Raw genomic sequence first — 27894 nt, 5'->3', positions numbered from 1 at the left:
TCTCCAAGCTCTTATATCCCGTATGGATCCATCCTTTACCCCCAAAACTCAGCCCTCAAGCTCTGATGCACTTACTTTTCACCCATATCCACCAATCCAAGAGCAACATGATCCCAATTACGCTATTGACATGGAACAAGAGAGAAGGGATCATCTTAGGGACGTAATAGATTGGGTTCATGCATACATACTTCAAGAGAAGCAAGAGGAGGCCCGAAAGGTAGAAGTAGGAGAGACCCTTGAAAAAAGTTATCAAGAGGTGGAAGTCATCAAGGAGGAGCTGGATTTTGTACTAGAGCAAGTGGAGAACGCTGAAATTATTGAAGAAAAGGAAGTGGTTGAGGACTGATGTCAAGGGAACTACTGTTTGGTTCAAAATTGATCAAAATAAGAATCACTTCGTTAATAGCATAGCCCAAACCAACAATTAGTTTCCAAGATCAAATTGTTAAAGTCACAAGATGTGTCACAATTCAAAACTAATTCAAAACCGAGAGTATTGACTCCTGAGTCGTCTCCCAAGGAGTACTTTAGAACAATGAGTGTGCAAACCTGGTTGTAGTGATCAGGGGGTTGTGAATGAAGAAATGAACATATAAAGTAATAAAAGAACATGAAAAATTGTAATGATTGAACTAATTAAGAAATTAAAGAACCGACTATGTAATATAAACAAGTAAAGTATAAAAGAGATTAACATGGAATTGTATGAAAGATTAAAAGCATAAAAAAGAGTCTTGGTTTAGAGTGAGCTAAGGGTCCTTTCCTTGTTGGAACCACAACTATGACAATTATGATGGATTAGTCTCACTTGATCAACCCTCACATCGGAAAGTAAGTTAAATGAGCATAAGTGTTCCCAACCCACAAATCCTAAATTGCTTGCTAATTACTTTTAGCAACAAATTAGCGTTAGTGGGAACAAGAACAATTAACAATCCAAGAATTGAAACTAAATGTCAGACATTCCAACTCTAGAAACCCAATTTCTCACTTAATCCATGCCAAGAACCAAAAATTTAGTCTAAAACCATGTTTGACATTTTGTCAAACACTTGGTGGGCAAAAACCTTAAACATAGAGAAAATGAGAAATGTCTTGAAACTAAGAGCAACAATTGATCTCAATCAACAAGAATAACACAAGAAATCATAAAACAAACATTAAACATCAAATTCATTAACAAGAAATTAAAATTGCAAGAGAGAAGCAAAATTGAACTATAACATGAATTGGAAGAAAGAGCAATGACAATGTAACTATAAAGGGTAATAACAAGAGAATACTTATGATGAAAGCTAGCAAAATCCGAGATCAAAAATGGAAAATAGCACTTGAATGTAAAACCATAACATAAACCCTGATAGAGATGATGAAAAACTTAGAGAAAAACTAACTAAAAGCTTCCTACTACTACTTCTAAAACTATCCTAATGATATGCTATGTTATATCTTCCTTTCCCCCTTCAATATAAACTAGAGAACTTCAGAAATGGGCCTCCAAAGCCCCCAAATCACGAGGCACGTGCTATTATAATGAAGTCATGTGTGGACACTTGTGCGGACGCACAGATGCGTGCGTCCACACACCTCGCGAGAAATCCCGTCCTGTGCGTACGCACAAGTAGCCGTGCGCACGCACACTAGGCGATGCTTGACTGGATGCGCAATGCATTCGAAGCAATCCACGCGCTCTGATTAGGCGGCTGTGTGTACGCACAGGTAGCTGTGCGCTACCTATGCGCACGCACATGTCTCTGAGCTCATCTCCTTTGATTCTTCTTGTCTCCTCCACTTTGCATGCTCTTCTTCCATTTTTTCCAACCTATTCCTACCTTATACACCTGAAATCACTCACCAACAACATCAAGGCATCGAATGGAAGGTGAATGGAATAAAATATATTAAATTAGGCACAAAAGAGTACATTTTCATAATTAAGCACAATTTGGAAGGAAAGTTCAAAAGCATGCTATTCAAGGGAATAAGTGCAAGTTTATATGATGAGAATCCATTCAATTCTAACAAAAAATCATCATCAAATATGGATTCATCAATTCTTCCACACTTAAACACTAGCATGTCCTCATGCTAAACACATGCAAAGGAGATATATGAAAGGAAAAATGACTTATGCTATATACTACTTAAATACATGCAACTATCCTAAGACTAATCACCAAAATGTACTATGATGAGAGTTAGTAGAAACAAACCATGAAGTCCCAATCCATCACAAGGAAACTTTAGGGCTAGTGCAAAGAGTTCATGCATCAAGATCAATGTCCAAAGAGTTGAATTGAAGTTATCAAAATGTTCCAATTAAACAACTTTCAAGAAGATGCAATATGAGGCGTAAGAACATAGAATTGCGCGATCGAACCCCTCCCGGGTATGTATCCACTCAATTCGCTTAGTGTTTAGGGTTTAACCACTCATTTAATGCATGAATAACAAATATCATGAGGTCTTTAGAGGGATGTAATGGGGTTAGGGTTTAGGTAGGATGAAATACGGTTAAGTGGACTTAAAGAATTAGTTCTTTGATTAGCTTGAGTGTCCACCTAATCCTACATCACCTATGTACACATGATAATGCAACCTTTCTACCCATTTTCTCTTCCTATCTCACTTCACTCATGCATTTTCTTTTCAAACATGACATATGCATCCTTTATTTACTCTTTTTATTCATACTTTGTTATGCACAAGTTTTCTTTTTTTTTTTAAATATGAATGCATATGTTTTAATTGGTAAAATGCATGAGCATTACCTAATTGCCCATAAGATTTTTCACAAAGAGTTCATGCCTTTGTCACCAATGTTTTCCAAAATTCTCCCACACTTAGAATTTACACACTAATCCACCCAAGCTAATCAAAGAGTAATTCAGGGACATCAATGGTTTTCCGCTTAAGAGGAGTAATGTGCTATTATTAGAACAAAAGGGGATTCGTAGGCTCAAAGGGGTTCACAAAGGTGAATGCAAGGGTTGGCCATATAGGTTAGTGAGTTTATCATCAAGGATGGCCTCAATCATGCTAAATGCATCCAAACACAAATACAGGACATAAAGAATCATGCAAATCAATGATCACAATAAAAAAAGAGTATAATCACATACAATAACAACATTATGGCTGAAAAGTGCAACCATCTATTAAAGCTCAAATCTCACAAGGCATGTTGTTCTAGCTTTTTTTCATGTTCTACAAACAAAATACTCCAAGCAAGTTGGTAAACACAACTTTTCTTCAATTCAATCAATGGTATGCCCCTAGAAAAAGGTTTCATGGAAATTCCTTGGTGTTTCACCAACTTATTCGTTCTATCATGCAACATGCAAATATTAACTATTAAATATCCATAAACGATAAAGAAATATTCACAACAAACCAAACAAGATGCAATAGAAATAAGGTTACCCAAAATGAAGAAAAAGTACTACAAGAACCATTGCAAAGTGTCTTTAAGAGAGAAATTTTTTTTACCCCCTTGAAGTCATTGATCCTCTCTCATGCTTAATTTGTGTACGGTCTTCCGTGCATGCTTACAATTCGGGAGGATAAAGAGGGGCCACCTTCAGCTGGTGGACTCATGAGTGGGATGGTCAACTGTATCATACTCCTCCCAGCTAGCTCGGATGAAGCTCTAGGAATCGGGCCGGGATCTCTCCCTTCCATCTTTGCCGCTATCCACTCAAAATGTTTATACTCCAAATGCTCCATATGGTGGATATCGTGCAATATGTCTCGGAATAGATCCGGAAGAGGACGGAGAAATGGTAAAGTAGTTGATGAAGATGGTAGAGTTGATGGTGGTGCTGTGGTGTCTTCCTCTTAGAGGGGGTTGTGTTTGTTGATCTCTCTAAATCTCCCCTCGGAATGAATTTGTTGCCTCTAGGAATCCGGAACATAATGTCCATTGGTCGCCTCTCTACCCCCGCTGCGTTTGCTAAGCGCATCACCATCGACGAAAATGGAATGCTGACATTCTTTTTCTCAACCAATTTCCAAATCGATTTGCGCAATAAGGGTAAGATGGCTATATGCTTCCCTTGCATAATAGCTCAAAGTAGCAAAACAGTTCTAAATCTCACATGGGTAGTGTGGGTGGTTGGGATGATGTAGTCCGTCACAATCTGATGCCATATGCGAGCTTTGGCATTCAAATCAGAGTATGCAACGCTAGTGGGAACAAAATTCCTCCCTTTGCTATACTCCCAAGATGCACCAGGATGGCCAATTCTCTCAAGAATGGGAGATAGAGACATTCTTCCATCGTAGACATCGATTTTTATCTTGGAGTATCCATCTTTCTCAAGTGGAATGTGGGAGATGTTCAGGATAACTTCTAGAGCTTGATTGGATGTATCCAACATCTTTCCCCGGAGGAAGACTGACTTCGTTTCCCAAGCTTGGTAGTTCGCATAGAATTCCTGCACCATAGTCTCATTGACTTCAATGGGTTCTCGCTCAAGAAATACCCAATGAAGTGAGGCGATCCTTTGGTGAATAGTTGCCTTGTATTGACCTGGAACCTTCAACGGCCGCTCCCAATGGATTGTATGCTTCTTAATAGTCTTGTATTGACAGTCGGCTCTTCGATTAACCAAGGTGTTCGGTTTATCCCCTTGGTGATCCCACCAAACATCAGGAAAGCGAGTGGTAGGTTGCTCAACTGGCGACGTAACCGGTGCCTTACCCTTCTTTCTCATCCTGAAAATACAAATAAGAGAACTTCGAGATCATAGGGCAACAACAAAGTAAAGTCAATGTGGAAGCACTAATCAAGGTTAAAGGAAGCTTATAGAAGTAGTGTGATCTACAAAAGCATGGTGTGTATCTTCCAATGATGCGCGCGGTTGGAACACACACACCGGCCGGATATCAAGGCAATCACACCCTTAAGGCAATTCACAGCTCAAAGCTTCACAATTTAGTGCTCAAGTTGCAAATATAAAATAGAGAAATGAAAGCACTTTAAGCAAGTACTAAAAGGGAATTGTCAATTGTTCATCCTCAAGAGGTAGTACTCACACATACAATGTTCTTAATTGGAAGTCCAAAAGATGTTTGATCAAGACATCATCAAAAGTTGAACATTCGTAGAGTGGCTACTCAATTTAAATTCTAATATGAACAATGAAACTTAGATTACACCAATGCAATGCATTTGCAAACAAAATTTCACATCAACAAACAAGGAAATGCATTGGTAATTTCAATTTTCTACCATAAAAAAGCACAATAGAGGTTGCACCATTCATACAATATGCCTAACAAGAGAGAAATTGAACACATATGATGGCCAAGTCATATGAATCAAACAAAATATTTATTGAGGCATTTTATCGAACATGTGGTATGCAATGTGCAAGTTCATCACAATTAAGCTCAAATTTGAACATAACCAACCCAACAATCAAGCAACAATACTTTGCAATACAAAGAAAAATAAAGAAAGTAACTAATGAAATCTAAGCAACTTAAAATAAATGAAAGCAATTGCAAAAATATTAACATAAATAGGAAAGAAAAGCAATAATCTAAGATATAAAGGTTGAAAAGCACAAGAATGAAGGAGGAACAATGGCACTCCTTATAGCCACTGCGAAATCATGGCGTTTGGGTTCGCCGGAAAAAGAAGCACCGGAAGAGAGAGCTCACCGGTGGTGGATAGAGAAAAGAAAAGGGAAAGAAAGAGAAAAAAGAGAAGAGGAGTAAGAGAGAGAGGGGGAGAAGAGTCGCCGGAGGTGGGCTGACGGCAGCGGTGGCCGGGACCGGTGGGGCTGGGCAGAAAAGAGGGAGAGAGAGCAGCGAAGAAGTAAAAAAAGAAAAGAAGAAGGCTGCCTCTTAACAGGGCAGGTTGCCCTATTATTGCCCAGAACCCGTTGTGTGTGGACGCACAGGGGCCTGTGCAAACACACAGCGATGAAAACATAGAAGGGTTCGAACGCACATAGCGTGCAATCGCTGCGACCAGAGAGGTTGCTTGAGGACGTACGGACGCACAAAGGCGTGCGACCGCACAGACAGGCTTTTGTTTTTTTTATAGCAAAACTTGAGGACAAAAGCATGTGTGCGTGCACACACAGGTCCGTGCGCACTCACAAGGGCCAAAAATGGGGGACGTTGAGCACGCGCACAAGCTGTTCCCTTGCTCCCACCAGAGGGGTTATCAAGTTGTGTGCAAGCGCACACGTATGTGCGGCCGCACAGATGAAGCACGAAAGGGGACGTGTGCGTACGTACGCAGCCGTGCGCTCGCACAGATCAAAGAAAACTGGGCAGCGTACACGCACAGGCTGTGCTGGCGCTGCGACCAGAGGGCATGTCAAGGCGCGTGCGGATGCACAGGTGCGTGCGGCCGCACAGGTGGCGAAGAACATAGTTTTGTGTGCACGCATAGGTTGGTGCGGACGCACAGATGCTCTGTTTTAGAAATTTTTTTTCTTTTCAAAACTAAGGTTCCTACTCTTAGCATACCACATACCAACCCCAAATCATTCAAACAAGCACAATTTCATGGTCCACAAGCAGTTCAACTTATTCAACTCAAAATTATCAAACCAAACCTAAACTAACCATTATATCACAAAAAGGCAAACAATTCAAGAGGCTATAAATAAGAGATAAAGTTGGAACAAAGTTACCATGGTGGGGTGTCTCCCACTGAGCACTTTAGTTTAAAGTCCTAAGTTGGACTTGCATGGCTTCAATTGTCACTTGGAAGCTTCACCAAGGAGGAAAATCTCCAACTCCTTTGCATTTTTGGGTTGAGTGTGATCCTTTGATTTTGACTTCTTGGTAACATCCTCTTCTTTTTGTTCCTTGCCATCCTTAATGACTTGCTCTTCAACTATGTCGCACCAAAAAATAGAATAAGCTTCAAGAATGGGCTTGTTGGACTCCTCCAAAGTGAACTTGGCTAACTTGCCATCCGACTAAAAAGAATAGACTCCAGAATGTGCATCTAGCTTGAAACGGGCCGTCTTTAAGAATGGCCTTCAAAGGAGTATGGATGATAGCTTGTTTGAGTCAATGGGAGGGGTCTCCAAAATGTGAAAATTAATTGGAAAGAGTAATCCTTGAATATTAACCAGGACATTCTCTGTAATCTTAACAACTGACACAATACTTTTATTGGCTAGCACAAACCTCGCCCCAGACCTCTTTAAGGGTGACAAATTCAATCTTTCATAAATGGGGAGTGGCATAATGCTTACGCACGCCCCCATATCATACATACAGTCCATGAATTTCATCCCACCAATCAAGCAAGTGACCAAACATGGGCCGGGATCATTGCATTTTTCAGGAAGTAAAGAGGAGATAGAATCATCTACCAGCTTTGTGTTGAGATTGCCAAGCTTATCTTTGTGAGTGCAAACATCTTTAAGGAACTTGGCATATCTTGGCACTTGTTGAATGGCTTGGAAGAGGGGGATGGTGACTTCAACCTTCTTAAAAACTTCCACCATGGTGGGGTCAAGCTCTTCTTGTTTCTTGGCCTTCTTGGCTAAGGTTGGGAATGAAATGGGTAAAGGCTCTTCAAGCAAGGTCTTTCTCTTTGGCTCCATGACCTTGGGTGGTTCTTCCTCACTTTTGTCAATGCTTTCATCTTCATCCCTCATCGCTTCCACTTCATCTCCTACCTCTTCATTGTTTGTCTCTTCATTCAACTTTGTAGGCATAGCAACATTCTTATCCACTTTAGTGCCACTCCTAAGGGTAATGGCATTAATGCTACCCTTAGGGTTGGGTTGAGGTTGGGAGGATAAACTACTTGAGGTTGAAGCTTGTGGGGTGTTTTGTGTGGTTTGAGGAGGGAGAGTTAAACGGGAAAGGGCATCGGCTATTGTAGCCATGTATGCCTCTTGTTTCTTATGGAACTCTCGTTGTTCTTGCATGAAGGTGTGAATTGTGTCATTCATGTGAGGTTGATTGGAGGGAAGGGCTTGGTTAACTTGAGGAGGGCTAGGCCTACTATGGGGGTGTTGGTATTTCGCTTGAGGTTGAGATTGTGGGGGTTGTTGATATGGTTGTTGGTATCGTGGTTGACCTTGAGGATGTTGATAGTAGTAGACTTGAGCATTTTGGTTGGGTTGAGCTTGAGGAGCTTGGTTCCACCTTTGGTTTTGATTGCTTCCATGTTGGTAGGGTCCTTGGTTGTAATTTGGTTTTTGTGGATAAGAGTTAGCTACCGCCAATGTAGTGTCCTCTTGGAGCTGAGGACACCCATCGGTGTAATGAGTGTTACATGCATAGACACCACATATCTTTGGTGGTCATTCGATCCTTGGAGGTTGAGGTGGGGCACTTATCAAACCTTGAGGAGTTTGTTGCCCTTGGGTGAGTTGTCGCAACAAGATTGTCATTTCCCCGAGGGTCTTGGTTAAAATAGCATCTCCGGAGGGAGAAACTTCATTCAAAGCTTTTGGTTGTGGACTCCTTGGCCTTGAGTGTTGAGTAGAGTCTGCTAGATCAGATATAACTTTCCATGCTTTGGCAGCGGTCTTGTTTTTGGTCAATGATCCTCCACTTGCAGCATCTAAAAGAAGCTTGTCTTGGTGGTGCATTCCTTAACAGAAATAACTGATAAGAACCAACTCATCAATCCTATGGTGAGGACAAGCCTCCAGCAACTTCTTAAATCTCTCCCATTACTCATACAAAGTCTCCCCATCCCGTTGCACAATGCAAGAGATCTCTCTTCGCAACTTGTCTATTTTCTGGGGAGGGTAGAACTTTTCCAAAAATTCTTTACGCAACAAGTCCCAATTGGATCTAACTTCACCCGGTTGAGTATAAAACCACTCTTTCGCTTTTTCCTCCAAAGAGAAAGGGAAAGTAAAGACCAACACTGTGGCTTCATCTGCCCCATGTCTTCTCGTGGTTGCACATGCAACTTGGAAATCCTTTAGATGCTTCAAAGGATCTTCTCCAGACAGTCCATTGTATTTGGAAAGCAAGTTTATCGTGTTGGATTTGAGCTCAAAATTTGGATCTAAAGCCGGATACAGAATTTGAAGCGGTTGCAAGTCAAGATACGAAGCTCCGGCCTCCTTCAAGGTAATTCTTCGATGTGGATCCGCCATGACGGTGTCACTTGAGTTAGTCAAAGAGAGTTCAGTACTCCCCACAGATGAATATAGAGTCTCCTCGTTGATTGAAGAATGATAGTCATGGATGGGTGGTGATAGTGAACGGGAGGGTTCCCCTAGGGGTCCCGATTCACTATCCACAAAAGCTAGCCGGCGCCGAGCTTGCCTTATATGAGTTAAAGTTCTTTTGATTTCCGGATCAAAAGTGGCCAAGATCGGGTCTAAAAGCGACCGTGTCATTCAACTGAGGAGGCAATGAAAACCATGCAATTATGAAAAGCAAAACAAAAATATGCAAGTAAACTAGAACCACTTAACAATTAACGACTACTAAGACTAACTACAGAGAAAAGTAGTATCTACAATTAGTGCTAAGTAGCAAACCAAAAATCAAATATCTACACTATTCACATATTTATAACAACCAAAATTGTAGCACTCATTGCACTTAAAGTGAACTCCCCAGCAACGGCGCCAAAAATTTGATGGCAAGGGAACTACTGTATGGTTTGGAATCGATCAAAATAAGAATCACTTCGTTAATAGCATCGCCCAAACCAACAATTAGTTCCCAAGATCAAATTGTTAAAGTCACAAGATGTGTCACAATTCAAAACTAATTCAAAACCGAGAGTATTGACTCCCGAGTCGTCTCCCAAGGAGTACTTTAGAACAATGAGTGTGCAAACCTGGTTGTAGTGATCAGGGGGTTGTGAATGAAGAAATAAACATATAAAGTAATAAAAGAACATGAAAAATTGTAATGATTGAACTAATTAAGAAATTAAAGAACCGACTATGTAATATAAACAAGTAAAGTATAAAAGAGATTAACATGGAATTGTATGAAAGATTAAAAGCATAAAAAAGAGTCTTGGCTTGGAGTGAGCTAAGGGTCCTTTCCTTGTTGGAACCACAACTATGACAATTATGATGGATTAGTCTCACTTGATCAACCCTCACATCGGAAAGGAAGTTAAATGAGCATAAGTGTTCGCAACCCACAAATCCTAAATTGCTTGCTAATTACTTTTAGCAACAAATTAGCATTAGTGGGAACAAGAACAATTAACAATCCAAGAATTGAAACTAAATGTCAGACATTCCAACTCTAGAAATCTAATTGCTCACTTAATCCAAGCCAAGAACCAAAAATTTAGCCTAAAATCATGTTTGGCATTTTGTCAAACACTTGGTGGGCAAAAACCTTAAACATAGAGAAAATGAGAAATGGCTTGAAACTAAAAGCAACAATTGATCTCAATCAACAAGAATAACACAAGAAAGTATAAAACAAACATTAAACATCAAATTCATCAACAAGAAATTAAAATTGCAAGAGAGAAGCAAAATTGAACTATAACTTGAATTGGAAGAAAGAGTAATGACAACGTAACTATAAAGGGTAATAACAAGAGAATACTTACAATGAAAGCTAGCAAAATCCAAGATCAAAAATGAAAATGGCACTTGAATGTAAAACCCTAATATAAACCCTAATAGAAATGATGAAAAACTTAGAGAAAAACTAACTAAAAGCTTCCTACTACTACTACTCCTAAAACTATCCTAATGATATGCTATGTTATGTCTTCCTTTCCCCCTTTAATATGAGCTGGAAAACTTCAGAAATGGGCCTCCAAAGCCCCCAAATCACGAGGCACGTACTATTTTAATGAAGTCATGTGCGGACACCTGTGTGGACGCACAGATGCGTGCATCCGCACACCTCCCGAAAAATCCCGTCCTGTGCGTACGCACAAGTAGCCGTGTGCACGCACACTAGGCGATGCTTGACTGGACGCGCGACACACTCGAAGCAATCCACGTGCTCTAATTAGGCAGCTGTGCACACGCACAGGTAGCTGTGCACACACAGACGTCTCTGATCTTCTTGTCTCCTCCACTTTGTATGTTCTTCTTCCATTTTCTCCAACCTATTCCTATCTTATACAACTGGAATCACTCACCAACAACATCAAGGCATCGAATGGAAGGTGAATGGAATAAAATAGATTAAATTAGGCACAAAAGAGCACATTTTCATAATTAAGCACAAGTTGGAAGGAAAGTTCAAAAGCATGCTATTCAAGGGAATAAGTGCAAGTTTATATGATGAGAATCCATTCAATTATAACCAAAAATCATCATCAAATATGGATTTATCAAGGACTTAGGAGATGCAGAACCTCCATGGAAAACTCAAGTCATAGAGCCTCCTTCCAAGACGTTTGAATTTGATGTTGAGGAGGGTGTATAACTTCTAAGGCATGTCATGGTTGAAAACTTGGAGGAGGTTGATCAAGAGATGGATTCAAGAATCAATGAATTTCTATCCACAATTGAATCCTCTCCCATTGAACTTGAAGACGAGGTTAATGTTGGAAAAGCTTGTCAAGAGGTGGAGATCATCAGAGAGGAGCACAAGGGAGTGGACCTTGCTTTGTCAAAGTGTGGGGAGGTCCCCCTTCCTAAGTCACCATCATCCTTTTCACCATTCAAGTGGGTAAATCTCTTATCTCTAGGCTTTCTAATTCCACTTGAGTATGGGTTGTTTGAAACGGAGGGTCAACTTAGAGACCTTTGCGGATTGAAGAGCAAGGGAGAATTGTGTAGTGGCTGGAAACATCACTCTAGGTTCATGATGGTTGCACGCTCAAGGTTTGATAACAATGGTTGGTATAGAACCAAAGTGCATGGGTCCAGGAGAATGTATGGGTGCTTACACGAGAATTCCAAGGCTAAACCACTACGATGGAATCATGATGATCAACTTACAGACGGGTGTAGAAACAAGATTTGGGATCCGGGCATATAAGAGGATCCTCTTTGGGAGCTCAAAGCTTGTGGAGAACTTTATCAAGGTTTGGTGAATTTATTTGGAGATGTTAAAGCTTATTGGAAGTCCAAGCATTGGTGGAAGTTTCAGGATGAGTTCAAGCACAAGCCACCATTACAAGGAGCTCACCAAATGTCCAACTTAAGGACAGTAAATAAAAGTGCTAGGTGGGAGACAACCCACCATGGTATGATCTTTCTTTTTTATTAGTTTTAATTTATTTCTATCAGTTTTGATTTCTAGTTCTGCATATTTACTTTTATTTTTCATATAAAAAAAGAAAAAAAAGAGAAGAGGAATCGATGCGCAAGCGTCTACGACGCGCACGCGTCGTGTGTGACTGCGCAACAAAGAGAAAACGAACAGAGAGTTGCGATAGAGACGCGCGGGAGGGGTGCCTGGAGCATGAGCTACCCGACGCGTACGCGTACCTTACGCATACGCGTCAACTGCGATTTTTACCATCCACGCATAAGCGTCAGTGACGCATACGCGTGGACACCCAAATCGGCGTAAAAGGTGCAATTGAATAGAGAGTTGGGCTGCCCTGGTGCTCGAATCGCGCGAGTGGTCACGCGTACGCATGACCGACGCTCACGCGTCAGTGTGCATGTTTGGCCACCCACGCGTACGCGTGGGTGACGCTTACGCGTCGCATGGCTAGTTCAGTTTCACGCATACGCGTGATGCATGCACGCGCGTCGCATCCTGTTTTTCATTTCTTACTCCTTTCTTCTCTCCTTTCTCCCTCTTTCTTCCTCCTTTCTTACTTTCTTCTTCTTCATTTCTTTAACTTCTAATCCTTATTCTCTTTCATTCTATTTTACTTAATTTATTTGCATACTTTCATTCATTGCATTTTAATCTTGTGTATGTTTTATTTTCTTTTTTAAGTTTATTATTTTACCATTGGTGTTAAATATTCTTATTCAACTGTTGTATCTTTTCTGATATTATTTTGGTACTTAGTGACTTGTTTTACACTGTTGGGTGATATTATTTATCTGTCAATGCCAACCTTTTATGATACCTGTGTTCCTTTTGCATTGACATGAATTTATACTATCTTTTATTACCTATTATCTCTTCCCCATTATTGTAATTTTTGCACTATTGATATGCCATTTGCTTCTACTGTTTTCTCACTTGCATGTTGTAGCTACCATGTAATTAAGACCTTCATTATTTGGCATTCACCCACCCAAACTTTAATTGTTTTTTTATATTTATTTCTGGGTTACTTTTCTTCTTTTTCCTCTTCTTTCAGGATGGCCACCGAGAAGGGAAAGGAAAAGCTTTTCAATGGGACGATAGACAAATCCATCTGCACAATCTTTAGAGAAAAGTATCAGTTGTAACAGCCCGTCCACTTGCACTTCTTTGCATGCACCGAGGACGGTGCAATCTTTAAGTGTGGAGAGGTCGATACTGACTTCCGTGGGTTAGTTACCTTCTTTTCAACACCAATGTTTAATTTTCTTTGTAGTTCATTGTTGCATTTGCATGTTTGATTGATTTTGTGCATATTTTACCACTACTTGGTTGGAGTGATAAGTTCTTTTTCAAGACCCTTTTTATAGCATTTCACTAATTCAAATTAAAATTTGTGTTAAACTTGTTTGAAGATTTTAATTTGGAACATGGTTTTTGAGCTAAGAACACACACCATGTGAGATTTTGAGCTTAATTATATGGTTACATTATTTAACCATGATTTTTAATCTTGTGTGTTTTCTTCTCTATGATTGCAATCTATGGTTTATTCCACTCTATATGTCCATTGTTTAGTGTATTCGCATGCATACATATGATTGAGGCCATTAATTGTTATTAGCTCACTTATCCCAAATAGCCTAGCATTTTAATTACCCTTGTCTACCACTTTGAGCCTTTTAATCCCCATTTGTTCTTTATATTACCACATCACTAGCCTTAAGCAGAAAAAAATTAATTATTCCATTTGAATCTTTGGTTAACTTAAGATAGAGATTGTGTGTCAACTAAGTTTGGGAAATTGTGGGAACTTGGGTTGATGAAATTGTATCATGTTTTATTGACAAAAGTATTGGAAATTTGGGTTCACACACATGTGGGATCAGAAAAAAAAACGTATGCATTGATATGTCATGTCTGCTTTTATGTTCAAAAATTGACGTGCGGAAAATTGCCGATTAAGAATTTATAGAGAAAATAGCATTGCAAGTACAGTTCTTAACCGACGAAAATTCCACTTATGAATTTAGAAAGAATTGTCACAAATTGAGAATAAAATACTGGAAGGGGAAATCCCAGGTTGTCTCCTAACGAGTTGACAGAAGAGTACAATTTATTGGTCAGGGATTTTCTGAGAAATTTTAAGAGTTGGAGAATAGAAAAAATAAATGATTGTAAATTAAAGCAATGAAAATTATCAAGAGAATTTATATAATTAAAATAAAAAGCCTTGACCGGGAGAAGATTAATTGGAAGTTCTATCCTTGTTGAACTTTCCCAAGTGTAATAGTAAAAGGTTATTGTTTTCACTTAGTTAACCTTTACCGAATAAAGGAAAGTCAAGTAATTGAGCTAACTCTTATTCACAAGTCCTAGTCCTCACCTATGGAAGGATTAGCATTAGTGACTAGAGAGCTAGCCAACAACTTCCAGTTCCCAATTACATTTGAGTATTCCAACTCAAGGGTCTCCTTTTAATCAACTCCCAAGTCAAGTTGGGAGTCTACTCCATTGACATGAATATCACTTTCACAGACATATAAAGGGAATAAAAAGAAGACATGATGAACTAAATAAAATAATAACTGAAAATTAATTAAAGGTAAAAATAGTTCTTTGCATTAATGAATTCCAAAACCATAAACATTCATATCTGAACAGGGTTAATGGGTGATTTAAAGAGTAAAGGAATAAGGAAACAAACTAGAATAATGGAAACTTCAACGGAGGTAGTAACTCTTCTCAGTATCCCAATCAAAAGCATAAAACTCTAAAACTATGAATGTGAAGAAAACCTAGAGGACTTAGTGTTTTTTCTCTAAGATTCAGATCTAAAACTAAAAACTATGTGAATGAGAATGTGTGTTGAGTCTCTGCTTGTCCCCTGACTCTAGTCTGTGTTCTGGGCCAAAAATTGGGTCCAAACTCAGCCCAAAATCGCCCCCAGCATCTTCTGCGTACGCGTCGATGGTCTTCCTCACGTGTCACGCGTACGGGTCAGGTACGCGCAAGCGTCGCTGTGCAATCTTGCTTATCACGCGTACGTGTCAGGTACGTGCACGCGTCACTGTGGAAAGCTCCAAGTCACGCGCACGCGTGAGCCATGCGTGCGCGTCGATGCTCGCTGGTTCTCTCCTTTATTTCTTGTGCTCCTTCCATTTTTTGCAAGCTTCCTCTCCATCCTCTAAGCCATTCCTGTCCTATATAGCTTGAAAATACTTAACGCACGGATCACGACATCGAATGGTATATAGGGGGATTAAAAATATATAATTTAGAGGCTTAGGAAGCAATTTTTCACCTATAGAACAAAACTGGGAAGGAATTGTAAAATCATACAAATTGTATGAATAAGCGTGCAAAGACTTGATAAAAACCACTCAATTGAGCACAAGATAAACCATAAAATATTGGTTTATCAATCTCCCCACACTTAAACATTAGCATGTCCTCATGCTAAGCTCAAGGAGACAAAAGGAATGAATGGGAGAAAGTAAGACTCATGAGATGTAACCTATGTATGTGAATGCAGCTATATGCTAAGATGTTTCTATTCACTTGGTTAAAAGTAAACAAGTTCTCCAAGACAAAAATAAATCAGATTCCACTAATTCAAATCACACAATAAAAGACAAGTAAACTTGTAAGAAGATAGCTCATGAAAGCAGGGAACATAGAATCAAGCATTGAACCCTCACTGGTAGTGTATATGCACTCTAATCTCTCAAGTGTCTAGGGTCGATCACTCTACTCTTCTCTAGTCATGCTTTCTAAAACTTTGTTCTTCATCTAACCAATCAACAAATATTTAGTATACCAATGTAAATATCATGAGGTCTTTTCAAGGTTGTAATAGGGCTAAGGTAAGGGTGAAGATATATGTATGGCCAAGTGAGCTATAATATGAATCTTTGACTAACCTAAGCTCTCACCTAACACACACATACTCTATGTACTTCTAAAATCATGCATAGCTACCCAAAATTTCCACTTTTGCATCACATACTCATGTATCAAATTTTTATTTAATTTCATCACATATGCATTGATCTTTTATTAAACTTAACATTGGGGTAATTTTGTCCCCTATTTATTTATTTATTTATTTATGCTGTAAAATTATATATAATTTTTTTTTATGAACATGAAAGCAAACATAACATTTCAATGCATATGGTTCTTCTGGTTTCACATGAGTAGGCACCCAAATTCCCAATATTTAAGTAAAGTAGAAACACAACACATTCCCATTAACCCAGGTTTCCCACAATTCCCCACACTTAGTCAACACACTATCTTAAGCTAACCAAAGATTCAAATCAGGTAATTAATTATTTTTCTGCTTAAGGCTAGTGATGTGGTAATATAAAGAACAAATGGGGAAGCGGGAACTTATCGAAAGGAGTGTTGGCAGATCGACCCCCCTTCCATTCCGTGGCATGCGGCGAAGGTAATTGAAAACAAATCAAAACAATGAATAGGAGGGGGCAATAAGAATTCAGTTGTCAATTGTTGGCCCACAGGTACACTTCCTGAAATCGATGTAACTCTACTTACCGTAAAATGGCGGGTTAGGTTTCTTTCATACAGAGATGTCGGCTATTTCACTTGACTCCTATTAAATGATCCACAATCCTATAGCCGCCCTCGTGCAAGCAAGCAAAGCCACTTGTTAAGGAAGGCGGCAAGGGCCGACGAAGGGGGGGAACGAAAGGCGTTTTCTGGTCCCCCATTCGCTGGGGGTGCTTGTGTGGGGGGGGTGTTCCACGATGAAACAAGGGAATGAAAGGCCGCTTTACATTGAATGCTCTTGACCCTCCCAACAATGATGGCTCTGTTGTCTTGGGGAGCGTTGCTCCCGCTGCATTGGAGCGAGTTTACGAGCTGATAAGGGGCGGTTTTTTGAGAAAGAAAGTCGAGACATTCTGAAAGAGAGTTCTGGCATTTCTAGGATCCTCTGATTCTGGGACATAATTTTTGGAAAAGGATTCCCTTTACATGAACGAACTGGCTCAGTTTTAGAAGACAATTCAAGACAAACATCATACTCCTCCGCGGCATCGGTGGTTACCACTGAAGGGCAAACAAAGGTAATTAAAATGGTAGGCTATTTGGGATAAGTGAGCTAATAACAAATGATGGCCTCAATCATATGTATGCATATAAATACACTAAACAATGGACATATAGAATGGAACAAACTATAGATTGCAATCATAGAGAAGAAAACACACAAGAATAAAAATTTATGGTTAAATAATGTAACCATATAATCAAGCTCAAAATCACACAGGTTGTGTGTTCTTAGTTATAAACCATGTTCCAAATTACAATCTTCAAACAAGTTCAACACAAATTTTTAATTTAAATCAGTGAAATACTATAAAATAAGGTCTTGAAAAGAAACTTGTTACTTTAGCCAAGCAAAACATACATGCAAACAATTATTATCATGCAATCTATCCTATCTAAAAAAAAAAGAAAAACTCAAATGTTGGTGTTAAGAGAGAGAAATTACCTCTGGAAGTCAAGGACTGACCTCCCGATACTTAAGGCTTGGCACGGTCCTCCGTGCCATCAGTAAGGAGCAAGGTAGGGCTGGAAGCATCGCCTCTGTTGTCTGGTTCGCCCTGGCTTCCTGTGTTACTGGGTGAAAGGGGAGTCCAGGGTGTCCTTCTGTTCTGGAGGTGGGTGAGTACCAACAATGAGTTCCTTCAGGTAGTTGTATCGGCGCTTGTTACGGCGCTCCATTTGCTCCATCCGCCGGTCGTGCCGGTCAAACCTCTCATGGATCTGAAAGAACATCTAATGGGTGGATGGTGCTTGTGGTGTGGATGATGGTGGAGTAGAAGAAGGAGGAGTATCCAAAGATGGGCCTGTAAGCCGACTCGCAGAGGGAACTGGTGGCCTGATATACTTCCCATTCGGGACAAACTGGTCAGCCCTAGGGATCATGACCTTCGTGTTTGCTGCCCGATAGGATACACCTGCTGCAAAGACTAAATCTGAAACCAAGGCGGTAAAAGGCAGGTTACCCGCAATCTGTACGTGTCCCATGGCCTGCCAGATGTGTCGGGGTAGGTTAAGAGGTTGCTCTGTCAGGATGCACCAGAGGAGAACAGCCATGTCTGTTGTGAAGGTCGACTCATGAGTGCTCAGAAAGATATAGTGGGACATAATCTGTGCCCACACGCGAGCCTCCAAGGTAAGTGACTGGGCGGAGATGCTCTTGGGTTTTGACCGATGCGGCCTATAGATCCAGGTACTGCCAGGTTGGGCTATAACTCCAAGGACGCTATCCCAGTCGAAGTGATACATCTGGCGCTTAAGAGGGGCTTCTTGATATGTATCCAATCCCTCTGGACTAGGTTGAAGATCCAATGCTCACTGTATAGCACTCTCGGAGACAGGGACTTGTTGCTGACAAACATAGACAGTCTGCAGGGTAGGTGAGTAGAAGTTGGAGTAGAATTCAACTACCCATAATAAGTTGGCCTCCCGCGGCTACCTCCTCAAAAATCCCCACTATCTCCTCTCAATTTGGGGCTCCACAAAATTAACAAAGTGTGTTGGGATAATGAGTAGATGCTCATTGTTGTAGTTCTTCTCGGCTAGGATGGGGAACATCTGTTCGCAATAACGGTTAGTGAACCGTGTGGAGTCCTGTGCGGGAAAGGCTTTCTCTGCTTCATCAACTTTAAGGATCCTCTTCACCCGCTTTGTTGGCGACTTTACGCTTGTAGATGGAAGCGCCTTAGCTTGTGCTCTCTTGGTTCCTCTCCTTGCCGGTGGCTTGTCAGTGGCTTTCTCTTTGCCTTTTTTGGTACCCATGCCTAAGGAAGAAAGAAAGAGGAAGGCTGTGAAATATATATATAACTAAAAACCGGTGGGAGAAAATCCCAAGTGATAATGAATGCCAAAGAAAAGAAAATAGCTTAAATACATGGTAGCTACAGCATGTAGGTAAGACATCAATTAAGAGCAAGAAGGTAATTCATAATAATTAGATGCAAGAGGATAAAAGCATGCAAGTAATAGGCATGAGAAGCATAACTCAAGAATCAATTATTAAATGTGCCAAATTAAAGAGCACTTGTATGATGACAATTGTGAATGATAATCCCAAATACATGTGGATTGCAAGTGTGGTGAAAAAGAGAGGCATTAAAGTGTGAGAGTAAAACAAAATAGAGTTCAAAATGTCATAAGTTCTTTTTCACAAACACTTGGTGTGCAAGGTAGAATAGGAATGAAAATAATGAATCCAAATGTATATGAGAGCCAAATTTAAATGTCAATTGTCAAATCACTCTTCATAGTATCCACAAGTTCCAATAAAATAAAATAATACCCAAATAAAGCTCCAACACCAACATAAAAATGCATGATAAAAGAATGAAAAAGAAACCATAAATAACTAAGCCAACAGAAAAATTTAGAAGAATGATAAATTAATAATATACAATAATGAAAGAAGAATGAAAGAGTAGATGGGAGGAAGAAAAGAACCTGAGATAGAAGAGGAAAAGGGGAAGAAGAAAGTAGTATATAGTAAGAAGGAAGAAAGAAGAAAGAAGGAAGAAGAAAGAAAGAAGAAAGAAGTAGGAATGAAAAAGAATTAGGATTGGGGAAGGGAATAATTGAAATCTGGCGGCGAACATGTTTAATTGTGCATCACATGCGACGCGCACGGATACGGCACGCGTACGCGTGCATGTGATTGTGCGAATTCGCGCGAGAGCAGCGCTGGGGGCCAAAATTACATGTGACGCGTGTGCGTCAGGCACGTGATGAGTAGAATTGTTGTGTGATGGTATAGAATTTCACAATTGAAATCTCCTTGCAAGTATAGTTCTACACCAACAAACAATCCTCCCAATCAAAAATTTGGTTGTCACAAATAACAAACCTCAAATAAGAATTAACTGAAGTATTTGAACTCCGGGTCGTCTCACAAGGAATTGCAATGAAGTGCTCAATTATTGGCTATGAAGATCGAGGGGGTTTGATTTTTGTAATTTGCAAGAAAATATAAAAGCACAAAGTAAATGACAAGAAGGTAAAATAACAAGAACTAATAAAATGAAGGAAAGAACTCTTGACTAGACATAGGTAAATTGAGATCACCATCTTTGTCAACAAACCATACATTGATAATTATGAGAGGCCAAGAGTAAAGAAAACTACTCAAAAACTAAAGGAAACATTTTAACAAACACCTAGAGTGCAAGAAAAGTAAACATCACAAAATGCTAGAATTAATGAAACCCATAACTAACACAAGCAAGAATTCAACAATAACAATCAAGATCAACATAAAAGAGACATGGAAACATAAATTTGCATTAGAAGAAATCAAGATCCAACAATTATTCATCAACATAAAAGAGAGCAAAATAAGAAACTAACAAGAGAAACTAAGAAGATTAAGACAATAGAACACTAAAATATAATGAGAACTAAAATCAAAACAAGAATTGAAAGACAAATTTGAGAGAGATGAACATAACTTTACCCTAATTTCTATCCTAAATCTAGAGAGAGGAGAGAGCCTCTCTCTCTAGAATTGTACTCTAAAACATGATGAAAACTAAACTATGACTACTTGGTTCATTCCTCCCTCAATCCTTGGGTTCAATAGCATCAGAAATAAGTTGGATTGGGCCCAAAATGAGCTACAAATCGCCCCCAACGAGTTGCCCAAAATGGACCCACGCTGATCCATCGGCGCATGCGCGTCATGTGCACGTACACGCCTCTATACGTCAGGCAACTATGGCAAATTTTATATCATTTTGAAGCCCCGGATGTGGGATTTCCAACGCAATTAGAACCGCCTCATTTGGACCTCTGTAGCTCAAGTTATGATCGATTGAGTGCAAAGAGGTCAGGCTTGACAACTTTACGGTTCCTTCATTTCTTCATGAGTTCTCCCACTTTGCATGCTTCTCTCCTCACTTCTTCCATCCAATACTTGTCTTATGAACCTGAAATCACTCAACAAACATATCAAGGCATCTAATGAAATTAAAGTGAGTTAAATTTAGCTATTTTAAGGCCTAAAAAGCATGTTTTCACACTTAAGCACAAATCTAGGGAGAATTACAAAACCATGCTATTTCATTGAATAAATGTGAGAAAAGTTGATAAAACCATCCAAATTAAGCACAAGATAAACCACAAAATTGGGGTTTATCAAATCTCCCCACACTTAAACCAAGCATGTCCTCATGCTAAGAATAAAGAAGGACAAGGAAAAGGGTATGAACATTTATTCAATGCAAAGAAACTATATAAACCTATCTACATGCATGTAACTGAATGCAATATGATTCTACCTACTTGGTTAAAAATAAATCAATTTCCAAGAACATATATAAGAAAGTAAGGCAAAGGTCATATGATGACTCAAACTCTACCAATTCAAATATCAAAATGAAGTTCAAATAGACTTACAAGAAGAACGCTCATGAAAGCTGGGAACAAGGAGTTGAGTATCAAACCTTCACCTGAAGTGTATCCGCTCTAGTCGCTCTAGTATATAGGGTCGATCCACTCAATTCTCTTCTAATCATGCTTTCCATGATTTGTTTTTCATCTAACAATCAACAATTATTCAATGCATGCATACATTCATCATAAGGACTTATTCATAGGTTGTAATGGGGCTAGGTTAAAGGTAGGGATGCATATGGTCAAGTGAGCTTGAAATTTGGATCTTTGATTAACCTAAGCTCTCACCAAGCACATATGACAATCTATACAATTCTAATACACAACCTAGCTACCCATGATTCCCACTTTTTTTTCACATACTCATGCATTCTTTTTTAATTCACCACACATATGCATTGATTTTTATTGAACTTTACTTTGGGGCATTTTTGTCCCCTTTTTATTTCTTTTTCTCTTTTTTTTTCTATATATATATATATATATATTAATGTATATACAAATGTATCAATGCATATGGGTTTACATCTAGTGCATGAATATGTACCCAATTTCTAATATTTTTAACAAAAATAAAAATTACACTTTTACCTCAACCAATGCCCCAAGTTTTCCATACCCAAATGATACACACTCTCACTAGCCTAAGCTAATCAAAGATCCAAGTTAAGGGACATTTATTGTTTTTCGCTTATGGGTAGTGATGTGCTACAATTAAGAACAAAAGGGATTAAATAGGCTCAAAAGTGGCTAACAATGGTTGATGAAAGGTAGGCTATTTGGGTAAGTGAGCTAAATAAAATAATGGCCTCACTCATATAAATGCATGTATACATGGAATAATGGACATAAAGAATCAAACAAATCAAAGATTACAATCATAGAGAGAGAATAATACACACAAGAATGGAAATAAGTGGTTATAAGATGTAACCATACAATTGGGCTCAAAACTCACATGCTTGTGTTCTTAGCTCAAAAACCATGTTCCAAAATAAATTCTTCAAGCAAGTTCAACACAATTTTTTTTTTCAAATTGGTAGGGTGCCCTAAAAACAGTTTTTTGGAAAAGAAATCATCACCCTAACCAAGTAGTCCTAACATAAATAGAAGTGGTAAAATATGTACAAATTCTAACTAACATGCAACCTATCATGCAATGCAACAACTAACTAACAAGGAAAATCAAGAATTGGTGTTGAAAAAGAAAATTGTTACCCATGGAGAAGGGTCGAACGACCTCCCCACACTTAGAAATTTGCATTGTCCTCGGTGCATGCAAAGAAGAGCAAGGTGGACGGGTAGCTACAATTGATGAGCTCCTTCAAAAGGTTGTGCGGGTGAACTTGTTTGTTTCCCCATTTTAAAGCCTTTCCATTCCTTTCCTTCTTGGTGGCCAACCTCAAAGGAGAGGAAAAGAAAGAAAACCCAGCCTACAACAAAGATATTAAGCAAATATAACATAGGCGGGGCTAATGCCAAATAAGAATAGGGTCCTCACTACATGTTAGCTACGCATGTAAGTGAGAAAACAATATAAGCTAAGGCATATTAACTAACACTTGATGCAAGAGTAAAGTCAAGGCATGAAGAGCACTCAAAAGCATCAAGTTCAACTAGAAAGAGTGGGTCATGAAAGACATGCAAGTTCATATCAATGCACAAAGAATATAAGAGTCATACAAGATTAAGCATTGATTTAAAAGTTTCATCACCCAACAATATCAAACAAGTCAAGTAGCGCCAAGATTAACCAAGAAATTCTCAACAATTGAGTAGGAAAATGCAACACCATTATTCAAATAAGAAGCTCAAAAAAAAGAAGGTAAAAACAAGCTATAAAAATAAAATGAAAATGCAAAGAATAAAAGTATGCGAACGCAATAGACAAAAGAAAATGGAGGATGAGAAAAAAAAATTCTTTTTTTTTTGCAACGCGGACACGTCATGCACGCCCACGCGCCGATGTGCAGTTTGGCAGAAGGGCGCGGACGCGCCAGGTGCGCGCACGCATGGGTGAGATTATGCGCGGGGCACAGAGTCAGCCCAAGGTTGGCTCAACTCTCTGGAGCATGTACTAGGAGGTCAGGTGGCGCTATCGGCGCGTGCGTGCATAGCGTGCAAGCGCGCGCGTTGCACAATTTGCTTCAAGGACGAGTACGCGCCAAGTGCGCGTACGCGCGGGTTGGTTTGTGCCTCAGGCATGGTGCTGGTGCAGTGTAGGTGCAACTCTCGGGTCAATGTATGGAGGGATGAATTTTTCAATCCACGCGTACGCACATATGGCGCGTGTGCATGGAGGGATGAAAATGCTTAATGCACGCGTACGCGTGTAGTGTGCGTACGCGTGGATGGTGCTCTGTTTTTCAAAATTTTTCTATGTTTTTGCACCAATCCAAGCATTCTAAACCTCCAAACAGCTACCAAAGCACCATAAAATCTTATTTAGCCTATTAAACTACCAATTATACTCAACAAACTCAACAAAACATGAGATTAAGCTAATTACCAATATGTACAAAAGGAAAAAATGAAAAGAATTTACCATGGTGGGGTGTCTCCCACCTAGCACTTTTGTTTATTGTCCTTAAGTTGGACTTATGGGGAGCTCCTCTTAAGGTGGCTTGTGCTTGAAGCTATCCTTGAACATCCACCAATGCTTGAATCTCCAATAAGCTTTAGTCTTCAAAGATGATAACTCCAAGTCTTGATGGAGTTCCACACAAGCCATGGGCTCCCAAATTTGATTCTCCTTGTGCGATCCGGGATCCCACACTTTGTTTTGACACCCATCTTTAAATTGATCATCATGATTCCAATTGGGTGGCATGACCTTAGAATTCTCAATTAAGCACCCAAACATTCTCCTAGACCCATGCAATTTGGTTCTACACCAACCATTGCCATTCAACTTCGAGCATGCAACCATTATGAACTTAGAGTGATGTGTCCAACCACTACACAACTCTCTCCTACTCTTAACTCCACAAAGAGCTCTAAGTTGACCATCATTTACAATCAAACCATATTCAAGTGAGAAAGCAAAGCTTAGGGATAAGAATTTTACCTACTTGAATGTTGTGTTGGATGATGGTGACTTAGAAAGGGGAACCTCCCCACACTTAGCCAATGCGAGGTCTACGCCCTTGTGCTCCTTCTTAACTACCTCCACCTCCTTGCAAGCTTCTTCAACTTCAATTCCTTGCTCACCAACTTCTTCTATACACCCTTCATTGCTCAAACCATGTGTTGGAGGTTGTGCACGGTACTCCTTGTCATCAATTTCACAACACAATAAAGGAGATTCATCAATTTCAAAAGACTCATTAGTTGGTGTGGAATCATCTTCAATGATGGAGCTTGCTTCTTGCTCAACCTCCTCCTCTTGATGGCTTCCTTCCAATTCAATCCCTTCTGCATTGCTTACCAATGGTATAGAAGGTAAGGTATCTTCTTCTTCAATCTCCATGTCAAGCCCAATGGGAGAGGATTCAATTGTACAAAAGAATTCATCAATGATTGAATCCATCTCTTGGTCAACCTCTTCAAAATTTTTCACCATGATATGCCTTGGAGGTTGTACATCCTCCTCAACATCAATGTCAAGCTTCTTGGAAGAGGGCTTTATGATTCTACATTCCCATGGACTTCCAACATCTTCTAGGTCTTCAACCACTCCTTCCGGCTCAATTGTCTTAACTTCCTCCCGTTGTGGTAATTCTTGCTTCAACTCCTCTTCTTCACCTTGAAGCTCTAAACTCACTCCCTCACTATGCTCCTTAATTGCTTCTCCACATTCATCAATGGGAGTGCCTTGGTTGCTTAGGCTTAGTTGGGAGGAGGCCATATTGCTAACGGCTTCCACTAGGATAGCCATCTTGAATTCTAGCTCCTTAAACTCCTTTTCCATCCCCTCTTGTTGCCTTTGTAATTGAGATTTAAGATCTTCAAGTTCTAGCATGAGGGCTTCATCGGGGGGCGGTGGTGGAAGAGAGGGTTCATTGTTTGAGGGAAAGGCGTTGTAGTTGGAAGGTGGCTCATATTAGTAAGGGTATGGAGATGGTGTATATGGAAGTGGTTCTTGGAAGTAGTTGTGTTGGAATTGTAGTGGTTCTGTGTATGGTTCATATGGCTCATAAGGTGGTTGGTATGGTGGGTAAAGATTAGGGTCATATGGGGGTGTTTGGTGGTATGAGGCTTGTGAGTAAGGTGGTTCAAAACCATATTGAGGGGGTGGTTCATAGGCATATAGTGGAGGTTGTTGAAAATCAAAATAAGGGTCACTACATCCATTAGATTGATATGTATTTGGAGGGAAATTATACCTATAAGAGACCGGAGGAGGTTGTTGCCAAGAAGGGTGATCAATCCTTTGAGGTTCCCTCCATCCTTGATGCATACTGTCATTATAGTTCCCATTCCCTACAACATAATTTGAGCCAAACTCATAGCCAAAGGGGTGAGAATTCATAGTAACAAATAAAAGCAAAAGCTAACAAAAATAAGCAACAATGTCCTAAAGCAAACAAAAACTAACAAATAAGCAAAAGGCAAATATATTCACAATATTCACAATAGCCAATAACATAACACCATTGCAACTCCCCGGCAACGGTGCCATTTTAATGAGTAGAATTGTTGTGTGATGGTACAGAATTTCACAATTGAAATCTCGTTGCAAGTATAGTTCTACACTAACAAATAATCCTCCCAATCAAAAATTTGGTTGTCACAAATAACAAACCCCAAATAAGAATTAACCGAGGTATTTGAACTCCGGGTCGTCTCACAAGAAATTGTAATGAAGTGCTCAATTATTGGCTATGAAGATCAAGGGGGTTTGATTTTTGTAATTTTCAAGAAAATATAAAAGCACAAAGTAAATGACAAGAAGGTAAAATAACAAGAACTAATAAAATGAAGGAAAGAACTCTTGGCTAGACATAGGTAAATTGAGATCACCATCCTTGTCAACAAACCATACATTGATAATTATGAGAGGCCAAGAGTAAAGAAAACTACTCAAAAACTAAAGAAAATATTTTAACAAATACCTAGAGTGCAAGAAAAGTAAACATCACAAAATGCTAGAATTAATGAAACCCATAACTAACACAAGCAAGAATTCAACAATAACAATCAAGATCAACATAAAAGAGACATGGAAACATAAATTTCCATTAGAAGAAATCAAGATCCAACAATTGTTCATCAACATAAAAGAGAGCAAAATAAGAAACTAACAAGAGAAACTAAGAAGATTAAGACAATAGAACACTAAAATATAATGAGAACTAAAATCAAAACAAGAATTGAAAGACAAATTTGAGAGAGATGAACCTAACTTTACCCTAATTTCTATCCTAAATCTAGAGAGAGGAGAGAGCCTCTCTCTTTAGAATTCTACTCTAAAACATGATGAAAACTAAAATATGACTACTTGGTTCATTCTCCCTTCAATACTTAGATTCAATAGCATCAGAAATGAGTTGGATTGGGTCCAAAATGAGCTACAAATCGCCCCCAACGAGTTGCCCAAAATGGACCCACACTAATCATCGGCGCGTGCGCGTCATGTGCACGTACGCACCCCTATACATCAGGCAACTATGGCAAATTTTATATCATTTTGAAATCCCAGATGTTAGCTTTCCAACGCAACTAGAATTGACTAATTTGAACCTTTGTAGCTCAAGTTATGATGGATTGAGTGCGAAGAGGTCAGGCTTGACAGCTTTATGGTTCCTTCATTTCTTCACGAGTTCTCCCACTTTGCATGTTTTTCTCCTCACTTCTTCCATCCAATACTTGTCTTATGAACCTGAAATCACTCAACAAATATATCAAGGCATCGAATGGAATTAAAGTGAGTTAAATTTATCTATTTTAAAGCCTAACAAGCATGTTTTCACACTTAAGCACAAATCTAGGGAGAATTACAAAACCATGCTATTTCATTGAATAAATGTGAGAAAAGTTGATAAAACCACCCAAATTAAGCACAAGATAAACCACAAAATCGGGGTTTATCAGCACGCGCACGCGTGGATGGGTATGAAGTGACAATGACGCGTACGCGTCAGGGATGCGTACACGTGGTGGGGTTTGTGCTTCCAACAGAGTTCCAGCCCTACACCAACACAACTCTCTGGCCAAACCCTCATTTATGCCGATTTTCAGGGTCACGCGCACGCGTCAGGGACGCTTACGCGTGGGCTGCTGAAAGCGCAAGCGACGCACACGTGTGAGGGACGCGCACGCGTGGATTTGCTTGTGCGCAAG

General features: G+C 39.5%; 1 non-coding gene across 1 annotated transcript; it reads left to right on the top strand.

The window, feature by feature from the left end:
- Positions 1–8619: 8619 nt before the first annotated feature.
- Positions 8620–8726, top strand: LOC112724340 (small nucleolar RNA R71). The gene has a single exon (XR_003163507.1). It is a non-coding gene; the product is annotated as a small nucleolar RNA R71 (small nucleolar RNA).
- Positions 8727–27894: the final 19168 nt, after the last annotated feature.

This window comes from Arachis hypogaea, chromosome 11 (genome assembly GCF_003086295.3).
Source record: "Arachis hypogaea cultivar Tifrunner chromosome 11, arahy.Tifrunner.gnm2.J5K5, whole genome shotgun sequence".
Lineage (NCBI taxonomy): Eukaryota > Viridiplantae > Streptophyta > Magnoliopsida > Fabales > Fabaceae > Arachis > Arachis hypogaea.
The sequence above is the reverse complement of the archived record's forward strand: the minus strand, read 5'-3'. Positions and strand labels throughout refer to the sequence as shown.